Source organism: Sciurus vulgaris (genome assembly GCF_902686455.1).
Source record: "Sciurus vulgaris genome assembly, chromosome: 10".
Lineage (NCBI taxonomy): Eukaryota > Metazoa > Chordata > Mammalia > Rodentia > Sciuridae > Sciurus > Sciurus vulgaris.
Genome location: NC_136470.1, coordinates 88,000,062 through 88,023,487, shown reverse-complemented (window position 1 = coordinate 88,023,487; position 23,426 = coordinate 88,000,062). Strand labels below are relative to the sequence as shown.

At 38.9% G+C, this 23,426-nt stretch overlaps 1 long non-coding RNA gene and 1 pseudogene across 2 annotated transcripts; both read right to left on the bottom strand.

Moving 5' to 3' along the window:
* Nucleotides 1-908: 908 nt before the first annotated feature.
* LOC306637815 lies at nucleotides 909-11,434 on the bottom strand. The gene is made up of 3 exons (XR_013757281.1): nucleotides 11,366-11,434; nucleotides 5,207-5,300; nucleotides 909-1,098 (listed from the first exon to the last, which is right to left on the bottom strand). It is a non-coding gene; the product is annotated as an uncharacterized lncRNA (long non-coding RNA).
* An 8,652-nt stretch (nucleotides 11,435-20,086) lies between these two features.
* Nucleotides 20,087-20,513, bottom strand: LOC306670988 (transcription elongation factor SPT4-like; annotated as a pseudogene). Its single transcript has one exon. The product of its transcript is annotated as a transcription elongation factor SPT4-like (transcript).
* Nucleotides 20,514-23,426: the final 2,913 nt, after the last annotated feature.

Sequence of the window (23,426 nt, the reverse complement as noted above, 5' to 3'; positions counted from 1 at the left end):
CAGTGGGTAAGAGCTATAATGGAGAAAATTTTTATATACTATGGAAAATTAGTAGATATAAAACTGAACTAGACTGTTATATAAATAAGGATTTAATTATAACCCCTAAGGCCAATACCACTAAGAAAATAACTCAAAAGTATACATTAAAAGAAATCAGAGGAGAATTAAGAGAACACACTAGAAAAATACCTGCTTATCACAAGTGAAAGTACCAACCAAGAAACTAAGGAACAAAGACATAAAATACAGAAAACAAAGAGAAAAATGTCAGAATTTTTCCTTATCAGTAAATATATTAAATGTAAGCATATATTAAAATCTTTAATAAAGGTAGACGTGGAGCAAGGGATATGTCTCAGTGGTAGAGCACTTCCCTAGGAATGCTTAGGACCTGGGTTCATCCCCAGTAGGGTGCACAGGCACATGTGTGCGCGTGCGCGCACACACACAACTCCTCAAATGAAATCAAAAAACAGAAAACAAGGCAGAATAAAGAATATTTAATAATGGGAGAAATACAATATCAATATGTAATAAACTGCATATGATAAGGGTATCAAGGGAGGGTGGATATTAAAATAAAATTATGATAGGGAAAAGACCTGTAGGAAGTACAAAAGAATGGAGTTTCCCTTTAGTTAGTGGATCCTGAGGAGGCCACTAACTGAAGGTTAAGGGAAGCAAAGAGAGAGAGGCTATTTACCAACCAGAATGCAAGTATTTCAACATCTGAATAATCACTGGATAGCTCAGCACCAGTGCTGGAGATTCCCAGGACTTGTTAACCAGCGAGCTAACCATTCAAACTGCTCATGTCTAGTGGGAAGTTTGAATGATTAGCTCATGTTAGTGCTTGCCCTAAAGAAAAGCCCCACACCAACCTCCACAGGAGCCTCAGCTCTTACCTCTGCATGGGCAATCCTATAGTGACAGCCCAAGGCCAGCCCAGTGCCCCTCCTAAAGCCACGCCTTGGATAGCTGCCATGCCTTGGATAGCCACCACCACAGGCTTCTGGTATCTCTGTATTTCATCTACTAAACTTCCCAATCCAAAGGCAGAGGATATAGGAGTGCTGAAGCTGTGGATATCTGCACCTACAGGACACAAAGACAAGGAGAACCGAGGGTTGAGAAAGACAAGTGCTTTGTTATTAACATGAGAGGACCTGATCACCTTGAGATCTCTTTGGGCCCAGGAGACATTTTGTCCTCAGGCTGGAGACACATAAAACAAGTAGCCTGAGAAATGTAGAACAAAATGAGATCTTCAAACATCTACCATGAACCCTATAATGTTCTAAGATCTGTCTTTCCATATAATTGGTAGCAATTCTAGCTTTAGGCAAATTTAAAATGTCAGAGGAGGTGCACAGGGGGTCTCCACCCAAGACCATCATTCTGAGATTGAGTTGGACTCTCATTTTTTGCAAGATGTGTTCATCATCCTTGTTCACGGCAATTTAGCATTTTATCTTTGCTAAGAGCATGAATTATAACACAAAATATCAGGGTAAAATGTATATATATTTGTGAGCTGTGTTACTCAACTGACTTAGAATTATACCTTGATAGACTTTTTTATGATTAATGAAACTAACAATACTTCTTGCTTTTCCTGATAATAAAAATAACACATGTATTATGAAAAGTTGAAAAATGTGCAAAATTATGAAGAACATATGGATCACCCTAAATATCACCACACAAAAATAATAATTTAAGAGTTGGCAAATTTTTAATCTTTCCTCCATGCATATAGGTAAATAATTTTATGACCTTAAGTAAGTTATTGACTCTTTTGTCTCAATACCTATCTTAAGTGACTGATGTGAGAACTAAGTGAAAGTTTGATATATATATATAAAACATATATATAATATATAATATTTAATATATATATTTAATATGGAAAGAATACCATAAAATCTTATTTTATATTTTCTTATTTTCACATGGTATCATATGTAGTGAGCATTATCATATAGTAACATCTACTTTTTGAAAACAATAAGCTTGGTACAAGTTTTTAAAAGTTAGTTATTCCATGCTTAGCCAACTCACCTATTTCATTTTCTTTTCTTTCCTTTTTGCTACCTGCTCCATATCCAACATCAATCCAGAATTATACTTTTTTCTCACCAATCCATCGTTTAGTTTAGTTCAGTGTGTTGTTTTTCCTTTTGATTCCAGAGAAGCAAAATTAAATCCAATTTGAGCTTCAGGCCTATCTTTTCTGTAGCTTCAAACTAATAGGGTTTTCATGAATAGTAGAAATTAACATTTTTTAGATAAATACATCAGGCCTTGATCTTGTGTTTAACCAAACTGATATTTCTAAGACACAAGTGATATAGTATGCCTTTTATATAGATGTTCAAGTTTAGAATATGCTATTATTGGGTCCAGTTTTAAGAAGCACTAAAGTTTTTATATTTATGTTTGTGAATGAAATTGGCTTTTAATTTTGCTTCCCTATACTGATCCAGTCAAGTATTGGTGTCAAGCTTACGTTAGCCTCTCAAAAGGAGTTGAGACATGGACTGGGTTGAATAGTGCCCACACAGAACCCGAAAAGTGACTCCATTTGGAAATAGGGTCTTTGCAGATGTAATCAAATTAAGGAGAGGTCATATTCAATCGGAGTGGCTCTATATAGTTCAGGAAGTTTGACACAGACCTATTGGGAAGAAGATCATGTGAAGACAAGAACAGACTGGAGTGAAGTATCTATAAGTCAAAGACTGATAGCATCAGAAGAAGCTGGAAGAGACTGGAAGGATTGTTCCCTAAAGCCTTAGGAGGAAGAGTGGCCCTGCTGATACCCTGATTATAAATGTCTATCCTGGTGCTGATGATATAACCCATCATGTAAAGCGCTTGCCTTGCATGCGCAAGACCTGGGTTTGAATCCCCAGCACTGTGGGATTGTGGAAAAAACAGACGAAACGAATAAATGTCTAGCCTGCAGAGCTGAGAGACAATCAATCAGCTTCTGTTGTTGTAAGCCACTTAGTGTGTGGAAATGTCTTAAGGTGACCCTAGGAAACTAATAAAGGCAGGGTTCCCTCCCCTTTGATTCTCTAAAACCTTTGTGTAACACTGGAATAATATTCTCCTTGTCTTTATAGCAGAGTTTGCCAAGGAAGTCATCTGGGCGTGGAACTTACTTGGTGAGATTTTTTTGATTACTGACTGCATTTCTCTCATAGTTACAGAACCTCTGGGGTTTTCTATTTCTCCTTGAGTCAGTTTTGGTATCCATTCTTTTCCTGGTTCATAACAATTTCATTCTCTTCTTTAATGGTGACGGCATCTGCACAGATCATTTCTGGTCTCTCATATGCGTTGCTTCTGCCTTCTCTTTTTTCTTGATCAGTCTCCCAGAGGTTTGTCAGTTTTATTAGTCTTTTCAAAGAAACATTGACAATGTTGTTTCCCTTGATTCTCATTTGTTTTCTATTTCATTAATTTTTTCCTCTTCATTATTTCCTTCCTTTCACTATATTTGGGTTTATTTTACTGTTTGTTTGCCAATTATATCATATAGATGCTTAGCTCATTATGCTTCACCCCTCTTTCTTTTCTAATATAGACTTTTAAAACTATTTTCCCCTTTTACAATTACTACATTCCTCATGTTTCATGTTATATTTTCATTGTTATTCAGTTCAGAATATTGTATAAATTCCATTATAATTTCTGTTTTGACTCAGAGGTTAAGAAATGGATTTAATTTCCAAACACGTGAGAATTTCTAGTTATATTCTTGTTATTTATTTCTAGCCTAATATCATTGTTGTCAGAAAATATATTTTTAATGAAATTCGAGACAGATTCATTTTTTCTTTTTGGTGACGGAGTGTGAACCCAGGGCCTGGAGAACATGAAGCACAACCTCTATCACTGAGCTACACCCCAAGCCCAAGACAAACTTTAATGGTCCAGGTCTTGCTCAAAATTTTTTGCAGTATTAGAGATTAAATCCAGGAATACTTTACCACTGAGCTAAATACCCACCTCTTTTTATCTTTTACTTTGAGACATGTTCTCACTAATTTGCTAAGATTGGCCTTGAACTTGCCATTCTCCTGCCTCAGCCTCCCAAGTAGCTAGGACCTGCTTAATTTTTGTAAATTCCCCATATGTATTTAAGAAAAACACATATTTTCCAATGTTTTGGTGCACTATACTACACATATCAATTATGTGAACTTTGAGAATTTCTAATGCTCTAGAAGAGTAATTTTTTCTGCCTGTGAACTCTAATTATTTTCTATCTTTTCCACTTCTAATGTAAAGTTCTCATAATTCTGATCTCTCTTTTTGTGCCCCAAAATCATCACATTAGCTGCCCATCAAGTTTAAGAGTCCAGTGAGAAAGCCATTTCATAGCTGGTTAATGCTTGACATGGTATTTTAATCTCTCTCCACCTCATCCTCCTCATCTGTAAATGGAGAGTGTAGGATTTACTCAGCATTAAAATATAATATGCATAATACTACTACTATCTTCATTATAAATAATAAATAACCTACATAGCACTGATAGGTGAAATCACTAAACCCTAATATCCTTTTGCCTTTGCCAAAGGTTCCATTCATTGGGAAATAAGGAAGAGATGCTATATCACTGAATAAGTCACCACTTCAGATACTTTTGCCATACCTGAGCATCTTCACACAATGACCCAAGAAAGCAGTGCTGTGGGCACTGAGGTGGGTGCCCACCAAAAGGGGAAAGAACTCCATTTCAAGACTGTGTGAAATGAACAGTAACACGTGCTGACCACCTTCTGTGTGCAGACGCTGCATGAAGAGTTCAGGTGAGGCGTCTCACTGAACCTCTCCAACACTTGCTTATGACAGATGTTACTGTCCCTACTTCATAGATAGATAAATTGATGTTCAGGAGATTACAGAGAAAGGGTGCAAAGCCAGTATATGCATCAGCAGGTGTACAGCAGCAGGTATCACGGCCATTAAGCCTGGAACTAAATGTCTTCCAAAGTCCCAACCCAGTAGAAAAGAGACAAAGCCAACTTCTCTGGGTCTCACTTAGGACCTGTCCCTTTTCCCACAGTGTCTCTGGTCCCACTCTGGTCTCCCATATCCACCACCCACATTAAGTGGGACATTCAATACAGTGCAGATCTCTGTGACTAGATTCTACAGAAATAATGAGAGAGGGTCAGACAAGTGTTACCTGCACAGAATATTCCATTTTCTCCAGATATCACAATGGCTTTTACCGTATGGCTTTCTTTAGTCCCTCTTTTATTCCATTGAGTATAGCCAAACTAAAAGAAAAAAAAATTACATGAAACTAATTATTTATAATTAAAGTTCTACCATCTCAGAGTTTTTCCTTTCCTAATACTGAAAAATTAAACACATACATATAGTATAAAAACCATAGAGATTTAACATTAAGGCTTTCACTAATTTGTTCATCACACAATATGTCTATTGTAAATTAAGCAATGAGCTAATTAAATGAGTCCCCTTGAATAGTTATATTTTTTTCTTCCACTCTGCTCTAATGTTAACCACATACAATTAGCACTAACCAATTTTAATATATTATTACACATAATATAGAAAAGTGCAAGGAATCACCTGCAAACGTACACAACTCTCATGGAAGGTGCAGTAAGGTAAGGGCTGTGCTAAAGGTACAAAGAAAGTGGTGGGGAAGTTCAGAGGGGACCACATTACTTTCAATTTGTCATACTGACAGAAATAGAAGGAAAGTAACAGAGAAATGGTCCAGAAGATGAGACAGGGGTTGCTGGTTACCTCAGATGTCCATCCCTCCTTGCCTTCTTCAAATTATGAAAACACCTACATTTTCGGGGAATACATGGTAGCCCAAAAAAGACTACATTTTCCATCCTGCCTTGAAGTAAGAGCTCAAGGCTCTAAGTTCTGGTTAATTAGATGAAATCATAGTTATGCGATTTTTGGGAAGTGTTCCTAAAGGGTTGAGTATGCTTTCTTCTTTTTTTTTTCTCCCTTCTCTTGACAGGAATGCAGATATGATGGATAAATAGATGAGGAGCAGCCATATTGGACCAAGAGATAGAAGCCACGTATGGAGGATAGCAGAGCAAAAGATAGAATTGAGGTCATTGATGTTTGTGGAGTACCAATACCATTCCAGGAAATTGCTGTGAGAGAAAATTTTTTTCATATTTAATTCATTATTACTGTCAGTTTTCTGCCACTAAAATTTGGTCTAGTCCTAGATAATTTAGGATGTGAAGGCAACATAAGGGTATATACAGCAAATTTTGCCGAGTTTTAGTATACGAGGAAGTCATCCAGAGAAGATAGTGGAAACCTAGATTGGATGATTCCACTAAAGGAAAAACAATGTGAGCTGAGGGAAGACTCTCTGGATATGTCTTCATTTAAGAAACAGGAGAATCCAACTCAGTGATCCACCACCAAGGGAACCTAAGGCCCAAAGACCAAGAGAGGATAATTTCCCATAAATGAGAGGATTAATAGGGCCAAGGGATCTAACAAAGGAGAACTACAAAAAGTAGTGAAAAACTGCTTAAAAGAAAAATGATAGAAACAGATCTTATTCAGTTTTGCCTTAGAATTCTCAGTAGTTTGGGTAATCTGTGTTCTTCAATATACAGGGTGAAAATAATCTTAAGACAAACAACATAAATGGAGTATAATTTTTCATTTTTCTGATTGTACATATTGGGGGATCACATCGGTCATGCAGTCATATATGTACATGACGTAATAATGTCTGTTTCACTCTACTATCCTTCCTACCCCATGCCCATACCCCTCCCTTCACTCACCTCTACCTAAGATCCTACAATATGTACAATCAGAAAAATGAGAAATTATACTCCATTTATGTATGATTTATCAAAATGTGTAAATGCATTCTTACTGTCATATACAACTAATTAGAATTAATATTAATAAAGAATAGGACAGGGAACAAATATGTCTATTTAAACAAAAAGTGAAAAAATTGCTACACTGGGGGAAAAGTGAATTATAAGAAAACTTTTAGATGAAATATATTCATATTAGGTTCAAAATATGGATAAAACATATATACACACATATAACACACATATACATATATACATATATTATATACACATATTACTTATACATATAATATATATACCTATATATAAGAAGAAATTCAATTAAAGAAAGGATTTGTAGCAGGGCACAGTGGTGCACACCTGTAATCCCAGCAACTAAGGAAGCTGAGGATCAAAAGTTCAAGGCCAGTCTGAGCAAATTAGTGAGATCTTGTCTCAAAATAAAAAAATAAAAAGAGCTGAAACTAAAAACAACAAACAACTAACTTCTATAAAAACCTGAAAAGGGAGCTAAACCGTGGCCATGACAAGCTGCATTTAGGGCATGAAAGATTTCAGGCCTAGATAGCCGATTCCAGGAAGGCTACTAGATCAGGACCGGCCTTTGGCAAACAACCAATCGGGAGCTAACAAGCCAATGCCTAACATTCCAAACCATATATGTCAATATGTTAAGACCTGGGTACCCTAAGCCAATGGAAACATGCCAAACCTCACATGTTGGAATATCAGCCAACTGTGTACTTTGCTTTGTTCAAATTTCCCGCTCTACTGTGGAGCTCATAAAAATCCCACTGAATCGAGACTGGGGACTCTCAGCCAGTACCTGCTGTGTCAGTGAACGCTGTGAGCTTGTAGTAAAGACCCTTTTGCTTTTGCATTGGAGACGGCTCCCTGGTGGTCTTTGGGGATTCGCGATCTGGGCACAACAAACCCTATTGTTAAAATCAGCAACTATGAGTCAAAAACCTCAGGGCATAAAAGAGATACTTGCTCTCTTGTATTGTAATTTTTACCTCTTAACCTAGATTAAGTCAAATAATACAACTTGCTATCTGCAGATTAATTAGAAATCAAATTTGACCATGAAAACAGATACACACCATTATGTAATATTGAAAGGTCCAGAACACATATGCAGTTCTCTTGGTATCTATGGAAAACTGGTACCAAGAACTATCTACTCCAACTACCCTCTAGGATACCGAAGTCCTCATATGCTTAGTCCCTTACATAAAATAGTGTAGGATTTGCATATAACCTACTCATCTCTAGACTACTCATTACACCCAACAAAATGCAAGTGCTCTGTAAACACATGTTATACCGCATTGTTCAGGAAATAGTGACAAGAAGAAAAAGACCGTACATGTTCATTAGAGACCCAACCATCATGTACCAAAGGACATTCTCTCTCCACGTTTGGTTCAATGCCAGGGGATATAGAGGGCTGACTGGATTTTCTTCCGGGTAAAAGATGACTACAAAATGAGCCAAAATTATCTCCATCAGGGCCACTGAGAAAAGGAGACTAGCTTTTCTCATTCCAACCAAGCCTTTCTGTTTTATTTATGTTATTGTTAACTTTGAAAAACTTAAAAAACAGGGGAAAGAAACAGAAAAGGGAAATAACAGACACAGTTTTGTAGATTCTGCCGACTGCCAGGGACCACAGCTTCCCTGAAAGGTAGAGGCCGCATGGGCTAAGAAAGTATTTCTCTGCCTCAACACTGCCAGGAGCATGGAGTGTGGGGGAAGATGACATTCCTGAGTGCTGACAACAAGGCTTCAGGATCTTCGTCAGAACAGGTCTTGGCCTTTTCACAGAATTTTTTTTTCTCTTTTTTTAAAGTCAAAGTTCATCAAATCAAGTTTGTGGTTTGTCATTAGCATTTTTTTTTTTTCAAAAAAGAAAAATACAAAGAAAGTAGAATTTGCCAAATTATATAATATGAAAGGATAGGACTGGTTTCAGGAAACTTTCTTTTCTGTTATGCCTATGTATGTATGCATCTTGAGTTGTTCTGTACAACATGAGACTTCTTACTGTATGGATTACAATGGAAAAATAAACCCATTTAGGCATGTCCCACACTCACAAAGAGGGTTGACATCAAAATGGAAGGAAACATGACTGGCTGCACTAGAAATAAAACATTTAAATTGGGTAAAAATGAAAAAAAAAAAGAATTTTTCAAATAAGAATCTCTCAGTGAGCTTGGAAGAGAAAACTTCCTAAAGAAAAAAAAAAAAGACCTGTTAAACTTGGTGAACACAGGCATGTGCACCCTAACTAAAATAAAAGGTCAGAGAAAGACAAATGAAAAAGGACAGGGAAGGATTTGTTCCCAAGGATTTGTTCTGCTTTGATAAAGCAGAAGTGGATCCTGAGCATCGGGCCTGCCAATAAGGGCTTGTAATAGGCTTTTCCACTAATAGGAAAAAGAACAGTTAACAAGTGTTAAGTGCCAGTTTAAAACCTCCAGGTCATTTAATCTGCACAACTCTTTTTTTCTTTTTCTTTTTTCTGATAGTGGGGATTGAACCCAGGGGTGCTCTACCACTGAACTTCATCCCTAATGCATATGAAGAATAAGAAATTCCCAAAATAATGAGGCCTGAGGAAAAGAAAAAGGAGTAAGGATGAAGGCCATACATTGACAGCTTTCATCTCCCAGGCCTAATGTTTTCCAGATGTTTGTTGAGGATGTTTTATCATCCTCAAAAGAAAACAGTCTCTAGGAGGCATTATCTGCTCCAAAGCAAAATCCTTTTTAGGCACTGTTCACAGACCTTGACCAAAAGGGCCCACATTCCTGACTGTGTAAGCAAAATCGACATATGTTCACAAGACCAGCCCTCAAAATAACCTATATAAACCCAGTCCCTACTTTGTTCAGTGGCTCATTTTCCACCAGGTGAGTGGGTCCAGGGGCACCATTTCATCCCCCTGAATAAAGAGCTGAGATGAGGCGTGAGGTTTGCATCCTGCCGGGTCTTTTTGTGTTAACAATCCCCACACCTTTTTCTTTTGTTTTGAGACAGGGTCTCATTAAGCTGCCCAGGCTAGCCTCAAACTTGCAAGCCTTCTGCCTTAGCCTCCAAGTAACTGAATTTAGGTGCACATACTGCCACTGGCTTCACACAATGACTTTATGAGGTCAGTATTTATATTATTTCTGGTGTGTGGGGCTAGCAAGCTAAATTCCAGAAATATAGCAAGCAGTTACCACAAAATATTGGTAGTTATGAATATTAGACTGTGAAACCTTTTCTCTGAAGTTCTTGATGGGAATAGTTGCCCATTATGAGCAGAAGCTCAAGCAGCAGCAGAATCCTAATATCTAGAAATCCAATCTGTACACAGTTCAAAGAAGTACATGCTTCTTTGTCAAAACCAACATAATGGATATTGTGCTTTTTTCTGGGAATGACAATTAGACATTTGTGATTTAATTTTTTCTCTTTTGTATAATTAACCTATCATTCACTTTAAAATAAGGGTGATATTAAAACTAAGACTAAAAATCAAATACAATAACAGAAGGATAAAAACTCAGTTAAAATTAGCAGGTCTCTTTCCATCTCTGTTTGCTCCAGCAGCATGTAATCAGAATTTTCACCAAAGACCTTTTAACTATTCATTATATTCTCTGTAAGTTATAATTTTCACTAATTTGACTCTGCAGATAAGTGATTTCTAAGGTTAATGTAGAACTTGATTTTATTCAGATATGGAAGAACCACACCAAATGAACCAAATGAATCAATTTTCAAACTGTGAACTTTGATCTTACTTTTAAGGTAATGCTCTACATGCACTGCATAAATGAATAAAATTAAATAAAAGAAAAATTGTATTTTATGCAATTTTTCAGAAAATGCTACTTGGAGGTTACTCTGAATGGATCCTCCAAGGAAGCTCTCTGGCCCTGAGGTTTAGAACAGATCAGAAGAAATAATTTAGCGTTTCTGGTCCAGGGACAAACCTTCACTCACTGCGTTGGCATTCACCGGGACTTATCTTATTTATCTTTCTATTTTTTGTTGTGCCAAGGGATGAACCAGGGCCTCACGCATAGTAGGCAACGGTCTACCACGGAGCAAAGCCCCCATCACCTTTATGTTTTAAAAAGGTATAGCCACTTTACTGTAGGACACCCGGAGCTTTGGATCAAGGTACTGCACTAACCCAAGAACTTTGGAACTGAAAGTTCAAGAAGTAGAAGTTACAAGCAAACAGAAAGTTTCAACACGATCCAAAGTGACGCGCCCTGCGCCCAGCTCCACCGCTCAATAGCATCACTCAGTTTCTTGACCAGTCAAGCAGGGTGGAGAGTTTCCCACCAAGATAAGTGAAAAGACCCTGTCACAAACCACGGCCCCTGTTGTTAGTGTGTTCAGTTTCAACTAGCAGGGAGAGTCAAAGGTTGAAGAGACCGCAGACCAGCAAAGCCCCGCTGTCCCCGCCTGCGCGCAGAGGGGATGGAGCCAGTTACCTGATCGCGTTGACTGGCGGACTTCGGAGGCGGATCAGTACCAGTGAGCGGGGCAGTCACAAGTACTCATTTTCCCCTGTTGCTAATGTTGCTAGTGTCTCCCGCCCCAAGGCTCAGCCACTTTTCCAGGCTTGCTCCTTGGCCAATGCGAACCCGAGCTCCGCCTCCCGCTGCACCACCTCCTGCAGTCAGGAGTCCTCCTTCCATCCACCCTACTACTATCCCGCGGACACCCTACCACCGTGACCACGCCCGGCTCTGGCAACACTCAATGCCTGATTTTCTTCACTGTCTCCTGTCCCATAGAAGGCGGAATCTGTTAGCTTTGCAACTCCCTAGAGCAGAGACGAGGGCTCCTACGTGCAAGTTCTAGCGCTTGGATTTGGCCAAGCTGTCTTCATCCCAGTATCCATCCTCACAATATGTATAGGGACAGGTACCAGGTAACTGTGCCCTGACAATTATGTGAAATGGTGCACACCTAGAACTGAGCTAATACACACATCGTACATGTAACCCAAATGAGCATGGTACTAACGTCCACCAAGTATTTACTTGACAATAGAAACAGATTTCCAGCACTAGAGAAGTACTGATGGCCCTGAAGCCCTATAACAAGTAGTAGTAACAACCCCATTTGATCAGGAAGGCCAATAGCCTCAATGATCAAAGCCAGCCTGTCAAGGACTGCCAGTCTCCAAGAGTTCAGTGTATGTGACTCTGAGTGTCAACAGCCTCATAGGAACAACCAACTCCTTACAGGTGATATGAATCTCTCCTATGCCTTTGAAAATGGCTACTATCTAAACCCCTCCTGGCAAAGAAAAAAAAGGTCCAAGATCAATAGTTTGTTCTGATTGGAGAGAATGTGCATGATCAGCCCATTTCTACCTTCCCACAGAAAGCAATAAATTGAGCTTTATCATGTTTCAGATACTAGTTTCTAGAGGAACAACTCTATGGTGGCATCCGAGCAACCTGAGCATCTCCCCTAAGGCCAAGTTGACAAAGCTGAACAGCTCCCAATGGCCTGAAATCCCTCCTGTGGCCAGGAAAGAGAATCAGCCTGGTATGGAGCCATCTTGAGACAGTTACTCATCTGCATCTTTAGGTCATTTCTCATCTATCTCCTTAGTTACAGTTGAAGGCAGAACTTTGTGCTCCCACCTTAGGGTACAGTTGAATCTACTGTTTACATCTATAAAACAGGGTGGTAACTGTTTAAATTTTCTCCTCTACTGGCAGAGGACCAAGGTGAGGCAAAAGAAGTACCTAGGGGACAAAATTTAAGAGGACACTTACCCCAGGTTTGTGCAATGCTGGCCTTGACTGCTCCTCCACACAGAGCCACCCACCATTCCTGACATCAGTTAGTCCCCTTTTTTGTTGTCATGCTGTGGGACTCAGGATAGAGGAAGCTAATAGCATGTTGATTTTTCTTTTGCTGTTTGTGTTAATAATAAACTGTCCATGTTCCTATGGGCTCCTTATTTGTTGAGTCATGGAAGTATGAAAATCTAACTTAGCAGGTGCCACCATGCTGCTGCTTATAGCTTGCTTGGTCATTGGTATGAATTGTTGTATTCTTAAATTATCTTGTCATTTAATGTCTCAGTATCATGATACTTAATGAGATGCCATTCCTTTTGACTAATGCATTTCCCTACCATTTGAATGACGCTGCTTTTCCTTGTTAAGTAAGTTTTCATTGTCTTTATATTGCATTATATCCCTGTTTCACAAAAATAGACAAGGTGTTCAGAAGCAATTTATAAAAGCTTAAAGGAATAATAAAAGAATGTTAACACTACAACGTAGCACAATACCCAAAGGGTAAGGCGAGAACTGGATTCCAATACAAATACAGAATCTCTGGATGCTGGATCATGCAAATCTCATTCACAGTAAGAACAGGAATGGCTATAAAATCTACTTCCCCTGCTCTGGAACCCAAATGTTAAGTGTGAAACTTCATTTGACAGTGACATGAAGCCTTCAAAGCTGACTTCTCTGGTAAACCAATCAGGTTTTCCTGAATCAAACAAAATAATGCTTTCCTGCCATGGTGGTAAAATCTCTCATACACTGTCTACCATGCCCTGGGCTCTCACAGTGGGACACAGATGGACACAAGGCCCAGAGGAGGACACAGTCACAGATGTAAGAATTCTGATTTTTGAAATAGCTTGTATAGGAAGGCTATTCCATGACAGCACCAGCATGGGCTATTACAGAATAATACTTAAATTGGGTCTGTATGTGAAAGAAGTTTAAGCTGTCCTGAGGCAATGAAGAAACAAGCAGGGAATCTGCTCTTCCACAGCAAAGCTGGCTGACAGTTGAGGGAAAAAAGCTACTACAGACATGTTTGAAATGAGAGATGGAATTGAAAAAAGAACTTTTTCACTACATCAATAATATTCATAATGACAACTTGCATAATTTCATTTGGCTTGTTCAAGTGTCAACTGTTGAGCATTGGAGATTGTGTGTGTGTGTGTGTGTGTGTGTGTGTGTGTGTGTGTTCAGTATTCAATGATGAAGATAAGCCACCAGGACACCTAAAGAAGACCTGTTGATTATTTTCACTAGGTGAAATAAGGCAGAGCTCCATGATGCATTATTGAGCACATTTAAAGATCACACATATGCTGCAGGTAATAGTGGTAGGGAGGTCCCAGCAGCTAGATGGGGGCGGGAAATCAGGCAGCCCACGTGGGCCAAAGAACAACCAATCGACGCTGGCAGATGAACCCTCATGGCGCCTGGCACCCGCCTGTTACTCAGCGGGACCCCAGCCAATTCCAGTCTATGAAGACCCCAGCCAGCCGGAGCCACGCGCGGATCCCCTGGCCCTCCACCCTGGCCTTCACCCTGAAGGACTGGTGAATCTCGCGAAGAGCCAACCCCAATAAAGCTTTGTTCAGCCGCTTTGAGTCTGACTCCTTTTTGGCTACCCTATCCCCATGCAACCATAATCTTCTCTAATAGAGACATTGGTTTCCACAATTTGTCTATTCTAGATATTTCATATAATGGGCACTATACAGTGTATGGCCTTTGGTGCCTGGCCATGTTCTTTTATTTTATTTTTATTTCGAGATGGTCTTGCTAAGTTGCTGAGGTTGGCCCTGAACTTGCAGTCCTCCTCCCACGCTGCTTACAAGCTTGCACCACTACGTCCACCCAGCCTGGCTATTTTCATTTAACATGTCTTTGAGCGCCATCCATGTTGTAGTATGTATCAGTACTTCCTCTCTTTTTAGGACTAAATATTTTATTGCACAAATAAACTACATTATTTTTATCCATTTACCAGTTGATGTATGTTTGAGTGGTTTCCACTTTTTGGTTATTATGAATGACCCTGCTACAAATATTTCATGCACAAGTGTTTGCATGTTTTTAATTCTTTTGGGTCTACTCATAGGAGTAGAATTGGTGGGTCATATAGTAACTATATTTAACTTTTTAAAGTTTTTTTTTTTAATTTTTACACACTGCATTTTGTTTCATTGTACACAAATGGTGTACAACTTTTCATTTCTATGGTTGTACACAATGTAGACTCACAGCATTCATGTAATCATACATGTACATAGGGTAATACTGTCTGTCTCATTCTACTATCTTTCCTTCTCCCACCCCATCCTGCCCCATTTTCCTCTACACCATCCACAGTTCCTTCATTCTTCTCTTCTCCCCACCACTACCGCCACCCTCCCTCATTATATATCTTCATCCACTTATCAGAGAAAACATTCGGCCTTTGGTTTTTGGGCTTCACTTATTTCACTTAGCATGATATTTTCCAGCTTCATCCATTTACCAGCAAATGCCATAATTTTATTCTTCTTTATGATTGAATAATATTCCATTGTGTATATATACCACAGTTTCTTTATCCATTCATCAAATGAAGGGCATCTTGGTTGGTTCCCCAATCTAGCGATTGTGAATTGAGCAGCTATGAACATCGATGTGGCCGCATCACTGTAGTATGCTGATTTTAAGTCCTTGGGGTATAAACTGAGGAGTGGGATAGCAAGCTCAAATGGTGGGTCCATTCCAAGTTTTCTGAGGAATCTCCATATTGCTTTTCAGAGTGGCTGCACCAATTTGCAACTCCACCAGCAATGTATGAGTGTGCCTTTTCCCCACATCCACACCAACACTTATTATGGCTTGTGTTCTTCATAATAGTCATTCTAATTGGAGTTAGATAAAATCTTAGGGTGGTTTTAATTTGCATTTCTCTAATTACTAGAGATGATGAGCACTTTTTCATGTATTTGTTGATCACCTGTATGTCTTCTGTGATGTGTCTGCCCAGGTCCTTAGCCCATTTATTGATTGGGTTCTTTGTATTTTTGGTGTAAAGTTTTTTAAGTTCTTTATAAACTTCAGAGATTAGTGCTCTGATATGTTTAACTTTTTGAGGAATTGCCAAACTGTTTTCTAAAGTGGCTGTACCATTTCACATTGTCACTAGCAATGTATGAGGTTTTCATTTTTTCCATGTCCTCACCAATATTTCTTATCAATCTCTTTTATTATTAGGATAGTTGTTCTTAGATATGAGATATATCATTTTTCTCTATCACCAGGAATGGTCTTTTCCCTTTCTGGCTGTATACATATTTAAAATCTGCCTGGCTTATGGAAAACATTCAATAAAAACAGTCATGTTATTAGCTATTGTTAGAATCACGTTCATTTGAGATGAATTAAATTAGATTGTCTTTCCTCTATGATTGTATTTCTTTGAATAACAAACAGAATACAAACTAATATATATATACCCTTCATTGTAAAGGTCAAAGTAAAACAGTTTGACATAAATCATATGTTCTAACAGCTTTCCAGGTTTTCATTCCAGGTTTTCCCATAAAGTGACTTTTAAGCATGAATATTGTGCTGATATGATTATGACTTAAAGAAATTCTAAGGAAAATGGGAGGTGCAGAGACTAAGAATGAGCAAATATTTTGATTTTGGAATGGGCAAAAAGATGATAAAAGATGCTGTTGACTAGTAGGTTTTATACAGATACCTCATGAAATATTGGAATAATCAAGGAACTTGTGATTATCAGAAGATATATAGTGTTCACTAAGAACAAGATATACCGAATTAGTTTTATATCCAGTTTGAGAGGATTAACACATTACACTAATGTTGTACTGAGATTCCTAAAGGAATTTCATGATGCTAAATAAAGGAACCTCTGTGGATATATGTGGGTTGTTTGATAACCATGTTTTAGGAATAAATATTTGATCAATAATATTTTTATTGAGCAATTATTTGTGTTAGGCACTGCTAATGCAATGTGAACAAAACAGACATGGTACTTGCCTTTATGTTTCTTGCAAAATAGAATTATAGACTGTTTGCGTGCTTGTTTTGTGGTGCTGGGGACTGAAGCCAAGGTCTACTTGCATGTTAGACAAGTGCTCTAAACTGAGATAATCCTGATCCCTTTTTATTTTTAATTTTGAGACAGGCTCATGTTAAGTTGCCCAGGCTGGTCTTAAATTGCTGAGTTCAAGTGATGTTCCCACTCCAGCCTCTCCAGTAGCTGGGACCACAAGGTGCCCACTACTGTTCCTAATCATGGGACAGTTCTTAATTGATGGAGAAGTAAAGAGAAGCATGCTTTGAATACACACATCTGGCACCCACTCTGGGAGATTCTGATTCAGGGTGGACTCAACAGGTTTTTTAAAAAATTCCCCCAGGGCTGGGGGGTGTAACTTATTGACAAAGTGATTACCTATCATGTGTGAGGCCTTGGGTTCAATCCCTAGCACCAGAAATATAAAATAAAGTAATAGGGAGTTTTAAACTATATTCTTGGTTAAGAAATTCTCAGAAGGGAGGTTTTTGTACTCTACTGCACTGTTGTTGACACCATTCTTCCTTGAACTATATATTTTCCAAGCTGAGCAACTAATAATGTGAGAACAATTTCAGATATATGTATAACTGCCCACATTATAATTAAATTAGAAAAACTGTCAAGGTAATTTTCTGCTGCTTTGTGCTTTAGTCACAGATTGGCAGAGTTGATTTCTAGAGTTTGTGTTACTGAGACCCACATTTAGAGAGTTGGATTTTTAATAACATTAATGTTACTCACAAATATTCTAGTTTTCTCCCCTTATTATCCTTGGTAGGATTGTACTTGCCTGCCTCCTTGAAGTAGGTAGCTCATGTGGCATTGCTGTGGCCAATAATAAAATGTTAACAGGATAGGTGCATTAACAGCCAATGTGTGCTTCACTAGATTGTTTTTACCTTTGGCCTGGTTACTGGCAATGTTTAAAGTAGTGGTTGTACAGTTGGCGCAGGTTCTTGAGTGACCACAATTGAGCAGTTACCCTGCAGTCCCAAGTAGTCTTGTAGCATGAGTAAGACATACACCCGAGTTGCTTAAAGAAACTGAAATGAGTTTGTTTAGTTATTGTGGTACTAGTCTGCCTATCCCAATTTAATGGTGACTAATGTAAATTCCTTTACTAAAGTTGAAAAGACAAATATGTACAGAGAAGCAGATTTGGTGCAGATACTAATGTATATACCTCTCTTTACTAGCCTGAGAATCTCCTTGGAATTACTGAATGTGTTCATTGTTTTTGACGATATTGCACACAGTGTATAGATGTTAGAGCAAGCTGCCACCGTCATTTTACTACCTTGAGGAAAGCTGGTCTTCATGAGTGGAAGCAGATGCTTCTGAAGGCAGAGCAAAGAGGGAAAAAATATGGATCATGGATAATACCACTGAGTTGCTGGAGCAACCAACCCTGATTCCTATCATAACATTCCAGTTATACAATACATCCACTTATTATTTAGGCCAATTTATGTTGCATTTTGTGGAAGATGCAAAGATGTGCTGCACAGATTCCCTTTCAAGGAAGCACTTTCTGCCCAGCTACAGGCATCTTCCAACTCTCAGCTTTTCCAGTCTGCTGAGGCAGACAACTAGCTGGTTTGAGATCACATCCTTTGGGGTGAAGACTGCATGTGGAATAATAGGCAGGTCCTTTTAGCCTGACAAGGAGGTTACACTCCCAGTGACAATACTTACTCTAGAGCTCTCTCCCAAGATACCTGCAGATTATTTGGACCTGAAAAACAGTTCAACTTCTTCTTTTGAACAATTCTACTGGAAAATCCAATCTGTGACAAGTTTTCTGTACATCAGGCAAAAAGAATTCTGAGATTCCATGGGATAGTCTGAACTAAGTTTGGTCTAGAGGAAAGAAAGGCACTCATGATCTAGTTTTAACTTTGTATTATGGAAATTTTCAAGAATACACAAAAAATAGAATTAAACAATGATATTAATATACAACAAACATTTATGTTATCCTCCCACATCCCACATTATTTTAAAATAAGCCCTAGACAATATATCATCCCATTCATAAATACTACTGTGCATTGGTGTTTTGAGATGTGATGTAATGCCATTATTTTCTCCATTCACCTCCCAATCCAACACTTATTTATTGTCTTATCATTGCTTCCTTTTCCCTTCACCACAGCTTTTTTTTTTTTTTTTTTTTTTTTTTAATAAGATTTGTTACAGAATTTCCACATTGCTTCATCTTTTTCTTTTTGGTACCCAAAGGTGCCTAACCTTTGAGCCCTAGCCCCAGCTCTTCTAAGTTTCTGAGGCTGACTTTGAACCTGTGATCCTCTTGCCTCAGTCTCCTGAGCTACTGGGATTATAGGCATACGCCACCAAGCCCAGCACATTGCTTCATTTCTGAGCCCAAGAATCCTGAGGTAGAGTACAATCACTTTCATTTATGGACGAACTTAAATCAAAATGGGGATACTAATAGGATTTCTGGGAACACTTAAATACATGAGAATTTATGGTAATTTTTTAAATTTTAAAACAAACAACACACCTTGGCCAATATAGTTACCCAAAGCCCCCTACCAAGCTAGTGAAGGAAAGGCCAACTTCCCACAGAGGCACAAACTCCCAGACAAGACCCAGAAGCCCCCTGAGGCTAGGTCTTCAGAGAGGGGAATGTAAGACGAGGATGAAACTGGCCAAAGGTATAGGAAGATCAGTAAAAATAAAGACACAAAGAAGGAAAAGCAGTATTAAACAATGTCAAGGAGCAAAGAACACTAAGAAGCTTCAAGATTTCAAGAGAGACTGATGATGCCAGGTCTAGAGGGTAAGCTATAAGCCCTAGACTATGGGACTACACTGAAGGGTTACAGTACCTCAGAACAGCAGACCTTCCAATGAAGCTCCAGCAAGTACACTAGGAGACCACCCCTGAAGGCTCAGAGACAGGTGACAAGAGCAGAAGAGCCTCTACTGTGCTGGGATGGTGCTTACTGGGCAAGTGAGCCCTTATTGTGCTGAGCTAAGAGAAAGGGACAGGGAGGCAAGCTATGTGTCATGGTTTTAAGAATTTTCCAGTGGTTCATGTTGATTGGAATTTAACCCAAAGTATTGCTCATGGGCAAGGGCACAGCCCTGGATGTGGGCAGGAAAACCGGCACCCTCTCCTGTCAATTCAGTCTCTGTGAACCCTCCAGTCCCAACCTCTCCACCTCCACCAGTAGTCCCAGGGTGAAGTGGCCCAGAGACAAGATGTGCTCTCTCAATGGTCTGCTGATTCTCAGAGTTGGAGGGCAAGGAGTATTTGCAGTTGTTTATTTTCACACACACACACACACAAAAAAAAAAAAAAAAAAAAAAAAAAAAAGCAGAAGAATGAGATAGAGAGCAAAGATGCTGGCAGCCTGCATCTTGCTAGGTCCTTATAGCCATGTCTCTGGATTTGTAGGCCACTCCTTGACTTTTCAGCTCCCGCATGATTCCTTGAGGCAGGTGACCAGTGACTGACACTGCATATACACCTGGCTTAAAGTTACTGACTCGGTGCTACTTGGAGACCCAGCTGTCCTCTGGATTCATCATTGCAATGATTCCATCAAAGAAAGAGCTGGTGCAGTCATATACCACCTCTCGATTACCCTTCATTTGTAGGTATGCATCACAATTATCACAACCATCATATTCGAACTGGTCTATTGTCTTGACCAGCAAACACAGCAGACAAGTTCGCAAATGCCACAGGTCCTTGGGCACAGTCTCCAAGGCCATCCTCTCAGATATGAAGAACTGCTGGGGACGCAGCCACAGCCTCCACACTGCAGGAAGTCCAGTTTTTTTTTTTTTTGTTGTTGTTGTTGTTTTCATTTTTTTTTTATTGTAAACAAATGGGATACATGTTGTTTCTGTTTGTACATGGAGTAACAGCATACCACTTGCATAATCATACATTTACATAGGGTAATGATATTTGATTCATTGTTATTTTTTCCTTCCCCCCCACCCCTCCCACCGCTCTTTTCCCTCCCACCCCTCTTTTCCCTCTATATAGTCCCTCTTTCCTCCATTCTTGCCCCCTCCCACCCCCCATTCTGTGTCATCATCTGCTTATCAGGGAGATCATTTGTCCTTTGGTTTTTTGAGATTGGCTTATCTCACTTAGCATGATATTCTCCAATTTCATCCATTTGCCTGCAAATGCCATAATTTTATTATTCTTTTTTTTTCCAGTGCTGGGGATTGAACCCAGGGCCTTGTGCTTGCAAGGCAAGCACTCTACCAACTCAGCTATATCCCCTGCCCACTTATTATTCTTTATAGCTGAGTAATATTCCATTGTATATATATGCCACAGTTTCTTTATCCATCCATCAATTGAAGGACATCTAGGTTGGTTCCACAATCTGGCTATTGTGAATTGAACACTGATGTGGCTGTATCTCTGTAGTATGCTGATTTTAAGTTCTTTGGGTATAGGCCAAGGAGTGGGACAGCTGGGTCAAATGGTGGTTCCATTCCAAGTTTTCTAAGGAATCTCCACACTGCTTCAAGAGTGGCTGCACTAATTTGCAGCCCCTCGAGCAATGTATGAGTGTACCTTTCTCCCCACATCCTCGCCAACACCTGTTGTTGCTTGTATTCTTGATAATTGCCATTCTAATTGGGGTGAGATGGAATCTTAGGGTAGTTTTGATTTGCATTTCTCTTATTACTAGAGATGTTGAACATTTTTTCATGTTTATTGATTGCTTGTAGATCTTCTGTGAAGTGTCTGTTCATATCCTTAGCCCATTTGTTGATTGGGTTATTTGTATTCTTCGTGTAGAGTTTTTTGAGTTCTTTATATATTCTGGAAATTAGTGCTCTATCTGAAGTATGAGTGGCAAATATTTTCTCCCACTCTGTAGGCTCTCTTCGCATTGCTGATAGTTTCCTTTGTTGAGAGAAAGCTTTTTAGTTTGAATCTATCCCAGTTATTGATTCTTGCTTTTATTTCTTGTGCTATGAGAGTCCTGTTAAGAAAGTCTGCTCCTAAGCCAGCAAGGTGAAGATTTGGACCTACTTTTTGTTCTATAAGATGCAAGGTCTCTGGTCTGATTTCAAGGTCCTTGATCCATTGGTCCACGGTTTTTTTTAAAAGAAGTGTTTCAGTGGGAAAAGGGGAAGGGGCCAAAGTAGTAAGGGACAGAAGAGCCCAGAACTAACCCTGGAATCCATTCAGTCTTTCATTCACTAAGCAAGTATTTTAGATTTCTTGTTACTAAGACCCAGGCCAAAGGCCTGAATCTGGGGTCCTGACTAACTATACTTAAGTCACCCACCCACATAAGAAATAAGACAAAGGTAATACAAAAAGGAAAAAAAAAAAAATTTCATGTCACTTGGCCAAAACTAGGAAGACAACTAATCTTCCTTTGCTTATACTATAGGATTACAATTCACAGGAACAAAAACCAAGAAATACACATAGGTAAATTCAGCCAGGCTATGTGATCAAGAGCTATAATTCTGATTTTTTGACTTTTGTTGCATTCTTCTGACACCAGGTTGGGGTTTTGGGGGCACTTTCAGCTCCCATTTTAGCCTGAAATGGTCACCCATAGGAAGTAGGTTAGAGAAAATAGCTTAACTATCAGGTTAGCAGAAAATGGCTAGGGACTGAGGAAAAAAAAAAATTGAAAATTTCTAATTGTAAATGAGCCCCATTACATTATTATCTCCTAAAGTCTTGGGGAAACTCAATTTTTGTCAGAAAACATGGTTCTTCAGATAGGTGTCTCCATGCTGCCTTTCATCAGATCAACCAGAAAAAAAAAGAAAAAAATAATAAAAGAGAAGGAAAGGAAATAAGAAATAAAGATAGAGTCCCTCACCACCTGCCATCTAGCAATCAGAGTGGTATCATACATTTTTTCTTAGAACACTACAGGTTTTGTGCAAGAAATTACTTGAAAAGGATATTGAGGGGGCGGGGGTTGTGGCTCAGTGGTAGAGTGCTCACCTGGCATGCATGAGACCCTGGGTTCAATCCTCAGCACCATATAAAAATAATAAATAAATAGGGATATTGTGATCATCTACAACTAAAAAAAATATTTTTAAAAAAGGATATTGAGGTCTGGATAGATAAAATGGTCTGTTTAAGGTCATAGACTAGGTAATATTTATTTTAAGGAACTGCATCATGAAATTGTGAAGGCTAGCAGTCCAAAATCTGCAGAGTAGGCAAACAGACTGGAACCATTAAGGGCTGATCTTGCAACTTGGGTTCAAAGGCTGTCTGGAGGCAGAATTCCAGTTTCCTTAGGGTACCTACCTCAGTATTTTCTCTTAAGACCTTTAACTGATTATGGAGGATCATCTGCTTTACTTAATGCCTACTGACTGAAATGTCAGTCTCATCTAAAAAGTTCAACAGAAACATCTGGAATAATGTTTGATTAAATATCTGGGTCCTGTGACCTAGGCAAGTTCACATAAAATCAACTATCACAGAAAACAGAGAATAAGACCTTGATTATATGCATATGAGGAGAAAAATCACTCAGTTCTTAATATGCTGCTGCTTCCCTGCTATCTGGAAAAGGTGTGGTACCATGGATGAAGTTTGAATACCATTGGAAAGAATGGACTTTAGGAACTGTGACATTTTCAAGTCTTAATTTCCTCTTTTAAAGACTGTAT